Consider the following 6,000-nt stretch of genomic DNA (forward strand, 5'->3'; position numbering starts at 1 on the left):
GTGCACCTAAGCCACGCTCAAGGTCCTAAACGATATCATAACCGCCATCGATAAAAGAAGTACTGTGCAGCCGTCTTCATTGACCTGGCCAAGGCTTTCGACTCTTTCAATCACTGCATTCTTATCGGCAGACTCAATAGCCTTGGTTTCTCAAATGACTGCCTCGCCTGGTTCACCAACTACTTCTCAGATAGAGTTCAGTGTGTCAAATCGGAGGGCCTGTTGTCCGGACCTCTGTCAGTCTCTATGGGGGTGCCACAGGGTTCAATTCTCGGGCCGACTCTTTTCTCTGTATGTATTAATGATGTCGCTCTTGCTGCTGGTGATTCTCTGATTCACCTCTACGCAAACGACACCATTCTGTATACATCTGGCCCTTCTTTGGACACTGTGTTAACAAATCTCCAAACGAGCTTCAATGCCATACAACTCTCCTTCCGTGGCCTCCAACTGCTTTTAAATGCTAGTTAAACTAAATGCATGCTCTTCAACCGATTGCTGCCTGCACCCGCTCGCCTGACTAGCATCACTACTCTGGACGGTTCTGACTTAGAATATGTGGGCAACTACAAATACAGCTGAAGAGTTTACATACAACATACACGTTTACATATAACTTAGCCAAATATATTTAAACTCAGTTTTTCACAATTTCTGAAATTTAATCCTCATAAAAAATCCCTGTCTTAGGTCAGTTAGGATCACCACTTTATTTTAAGAATGTGAAATGTCAGAATAATAGTAGAGAGAAGGATTTCTTTCATCACATTCCCAGTGGGTCAGAAGTTTACATACACTCAATTAGTATTTGGAATCATTACCTTTAAATTGTTTATCTTGGGTCAAACGTTTCGGGTAACCTTCCACAATAAGTTGGGTGAATTTTGACCCATTCATCCCGACAGAGCTGGTGTAACTGAGTCAGGTTTGTAGGCCTCCTTGCTCGCACACGCTTTTTCAGTTCTGCCCACAGATTTTCTATAGGTTTGAGGTCACTCGAATACCTTGACTTTGTTTTCCTTAAACAATTTTGCTACAACTTTCGAAGTATGCTTGGGGTCATTGTCCATTTCAAAGACCAAACAGTTCTATTTTTATTTCATCATACCAGAGGACATGATGAAAAAAAAGTATGATCTTTGTCCCCATGTGCAGTTGCAAACCATAGTCTGGCTTTTTTATGGTGGTTTTGGAGCAGTGGCTTCTTCATTGCCAAGCAGCCTTTCAGGTTATGTCGATATAGGACTTGTTTTACTGTGGATATAGATACTTTGGTACCCGTCTCCTCCAGCATTTTCACAAGGTCCTTTGCTGTTCTGGGATTGACTTGCACTTTTCGCACCAAAGTACGTTAATCTCTAAGAGACAGAACGCGTCTCCTTCCTGAGCGGTATGACGGCTGCGTGGTCCCATGGTGTTTATACTTACTATTGTTTGTACAGATGAACGTGGTACTTTCAGGCATTTGGAAATTGCTCCCAAGGATGAAACGGACTTGTGGAGGTCAACACTTTTTTTCTGAGGTCTTGGCTGATTTCTTTGGATTTCCCCATGATGTCAAGCAAAGAGGCACTGAGTTTGAAGGTACACCTCCAATTGACTCAAATTATGTCAATTAGCCTATCAGAAGCTTCTAAAGCCTTGACATCATTTTCGGGAATTTTCCAAGCTGTTTGAAGGCACAGTCAACTTGGTGTATGTAAACTTCTGACCAACTGGAATTGTGATACAGTGAATTAAAAGTGAAATAATCTGTCTGTAAACAATTGTTGGAAAAATTACTTGTGTCATGCACAAAGTAGATGTCCTAACTGACATGCCAAAACCATAGTTTGTTAACAATACATTTGTGGAGTGGTTGAAAAACGAGTTTTAATGACTCCAACCTAAGTGTATATAAACTTCTGACTTCAACTGTACCTAGGTGTCTGGTTAGTCTGTAAACTCTCGTTCCAGACTCACATTAAGCATCTCCAATCCAAAATTAAATCTAGAATTATCTTCCTATTTTGCAACAAAGCCTCCTTCACTCATGCTGCCAAACATACCCTCATAAAACTGACTTTGGCGATGTCATTTACAAAATAGCCTCCAACTCTCTACAAACTGGATGTAGTCTATCACAAGGGCAGCAGAGGTGGCAGGTAGCCTAGTGGTTAGAGCATTGGACTAGTAACCAAAAGGCTGCAAGATCAAGTCCCCGAGCTGACAAGGTAAAAAATCTGTTGTTGTTGAAAATAAGAATTTGTTCTTAACTGAATTGTCTAGTTAAATAAAGGTAAAACATAAACGATGCCATCCATTTTGTCACCAAAGCCCCATATACTACCCACCACTGTGACCTGTATGCTCTCGTTGGCTGGCCCTTGCTACATAGTCATCGACAAACCCACTTGCTCCAGGTCATCTATACGTTTTTGCTAGGTAAAGCCCTGCCTTATCTCAGCTCACTGGTCACAATAGCAACACCCACCGGTAGCACGCGCACCAGGAGGTATATTTCACTGGTCCTACCCAAGCCAACACCTGCTTTGGCCGCCTTTCCTTCCAGTTCTCTGCTGCCTATGACTGGAACGAATTACAAAAATCACTAAAGCTGGAGACATATCTCCCTCTCTAACTTTAAGCATCAGCTGTCAGAGCAGCTTACCGATCACTGTACCTGTACACAGCCAATCTGCAAATAGCACACCCAACTACCTCATTCCCATATTGTTATTTATCTTTTTGCTCTTTTGCACCCCAGTATCTCTACTTGCACATCATCATCTGCACATCTTCACTCCAGTGTTAATGCTAGTGTAATTATTTCGCCTCTATGGCCTATTTATTGCCTCACTTCTGTCATGATGTGGCCCTTTCTGGGTATAGAGCGTGGCATCCCCCTCTCTCTCCTCTCCTACACCCAGGTTCTGTTATCTCAGGTTGTAAATTCCTGAAGGAGACTCTCTCCTCCTGGCCACACAGTATAGAGAGAGAGAGTTTCACAATATAACAAAGGAACTTCTTCTACATCACAGAACTTGAGAACTGAACAATATCCATGTTTTGGAGAATGTGTAAACGGTCGGTGGAGAAGCCAGCTACGACCCGGTCCGTTTTGTTTCATGTTTGTGACCTCATGAAAGACAATACAGCCACATTACAATAACTATGTTTATACAGGAGCCTCGGTTATGAGGTTTGCGTCTAATTATTGTATAAAATGAATGAGTAAAGATGAAACTATTTGTGAAATGATGTGATGCTGTGTTAAACCATTAATGTGAGAGTATTGTATTCCCTTTAAAGTTGAACTAAGTCATTGGCCCGCCCCCAGGAGCACAGACATTATCTGGCTCATGGGACAGCCCTTTTCTACTGTTACAAATAAAAACCCCACCTGAAGAAATCCTCTTCAGATCATGCGTACCTCGATCACCGAGGGGGCAAAGGTAGGAGTAGAGATCACAAAAACCTCAGTATAAGCTAAGGTTGTAATGGTTGTTGAATTCCCAACCATACCACGTTGAGCATTGGCTACACGGGTGGAAATTGTCATGTATTGTCATGTTGTGTCTTTCTGTCCTTTCCTTTCACCCTGTCTCCCTCTGCTGGTCGTATTAGGTTACCTTTTCTCCCCCGCTTTCCCCCAGCTGTTCCTTGTCTCCTCCTAACTACCCATTCACCCCGTTTCCCACCTGTTCCCTTTTTCCCTCTGATTAGGTCCCTATATCTCTCTCTGTTTTTGTTCCTGTCCTTGTCGGATTCTTGTTTGTTGTGTTTCATGCCTGAACCAGACTATCGTCATGTTTGCTGTAACCTTGTCCTGTCCTGTCGGAATCTGCCGGTCTGTCTGAACCTACCTATGTTTGGTAATTAAAGAAGCTCTGTTAAGTTAATTCGCTTTTGGGTCCTCATTCACTCACCGTGACAGAAGAATCCGACCAAGAATGGACCCAGCGACTTCGGATCCTCTCCACTCAGCCGTCGAGATCCAGGGAGCGATGCTAGGCAGACACGAGCAGGAATTGTCTGCTGCTCGACATGCCGTTGAGACCCTGGCCACCCAAGTCTCCAACCTCACAGAACAGGTTCACCATCTCCGCCTCGATCCACCGGCCACTTCCAGGGCTTTCGAATCTCCGGAGCCCAGAATCAATAACCCGCCGTGTTACTCTGGGGAGCCCACTGAATGCCGCTCGTTCCTCACCCAGTGTGATATTGTGTTTTCTCTCCAGCCCAACACTTACGCCAGGAGCACTGTTCGTGTCGCCTACGTCATATCTCTCCTTACTGGACGGGCTCGTGAGTGGGGCACGGCAATCTGGGAGGCAAGGGCTGAGTGTACTAACCAGTATCAGGACTTTAAGGAGGAGATGATACGGGTTTTTGATCGATCTGTTTTTGGGGAGGAGGCTTCCAGGGCCCTGTCTTCCCTATGTCAAGGCAATCGATCCATAACTGACTACTCTATTGAGTTTCGCACTCTTGCTGCCTCCAGTGGCTGGAACGAGCCGGCCTTGCTCGCTCGTCTTCTGGAGGGTCTCCGCGCAGAGGTAAAGGATGAGATTCTCTCCCGGGAGGTTCCTTCCAGCGTGGATTCCTTGATTGAACTCGCTATTCGCATTGAGCGACGGGTTGATCTTCTTCACCGAGCTCGTGGAAAGGAGCTCGCGCTCTCCGTTGCCCCCCTCTCCGCATCACTACCATCTTCCTCTGCCGGCTCGGGAGCTGAGCCTATGCAGCTGGGAGGTATCCGCATCTCGACTAAGGAGAGGGAACGGAGAATCACCAACCGCCTCTGTCTCTATTGCGGTTCTGCTGGTCATTTTGTCACTTCATGTCCAGTAAAAGCCAGAGCTCATCAGTAAGCGGAGGGCTACTGGTGAGCGCTACTACTCCTGTCTCTCCTTCAAGATCCTGCACTACCTTGTCGGTCCATCTACGCTGGACCGGTTCGTCAGCTTCCTGCAGTGCCTTAATAGACTCTGGGGCGGAGGGCTGTTTTATGGACGAGACCTGGGCTCGGGAACATGACATTCCTCTCAGACAGTTAAGGGAGTCCACGGCCTTGTTCGCCCTGGATGGTAGTCCTCTCCCCAGGATTCAGCGTGAGACGCTACCTTTAACCCTCACTGTTTCTGGTAATCATAGCGAAACCATTTCTTTTTTAATTTTTCGTTCACCTTTTACACCTGTTGTTTTGGGCCATCCCTGGCTAGTTTGTCATAATCCTTCCATTAATTGGTCTAGTAATTCTATCCTCTCCTGGAACGTCTCTTGTCATGTGAAATGTTTAATGTCTGCTATCCCTCCTGTTTCCTCTGTCTCTTCTTCACAGGAGGAGCCTGGTGATTTGACAGGGGTGCCGGAGGAATATCACGATCTGCGCACAGTGTTCAGTCGGTCCAGGGCCACCTCTCTTCCTCCACACCGGTCGTATGATTGTAGTATTGATCTCCTTCCGGGAACCACTCCCCCCCGGGGTAGACTATACTCTCTGTCGGCTCCCGAACGTAAGGCTCTCGAGGATTATTTGTCTGTAGCTCTTGACGCCGGTACCATAGTCCCCTCCTCCTCTCCCGCCGGAGCGGGGTTTTTTTTTGTCAAGAAGAAGGACGGGTCTCTGCGCCCCTGCATAGATTATCGAGGGCTGAATGACATAACAGTGAAGAATCGTTATCCGCTTCCTCTTATGTCTTCAGCCTTCGAGATCCTGCAGGGAGCCAGGTTTTTCACTAAGTTGGACCTTCGTAACGCTTACCATCTCGTGCGCATCAGGGAGGGGGACGAGTGGAAGACGGCGTTTAATACTCCGTTAGGGCACTTTGAATACCGGGTTCTTCCTTTCGGCCTCGCTAACGCTCCAGCTGTCTTTCAGGCATTAGTCAATGATGTCCTGAGAGACATGCTGAACATCTTTGTTTTCGTTTACCTTGACGATATCCTGATTTTTTCACCGTCACTCCAGATTCATGTTCAGCACGTTCGACGTGTCCTCCAGCGCCTTTTAGAGAA

This window comes from Oncorhynchus mykiss, chromosome 2 (assembly GCF_057628025.1).
Source record: "Oncorhynchus mykiss isolate SJ-2025 chromosome 2, ASM5762802v1, whole genome shotgun sequence".
NCBI classification, from domain to species: Eukaryota; Metazoa; Chordata; class Actinopteri; order Salmoniformes; family Salmonidae; genus Oncorhynchus; species Oncorhynchus mykiss.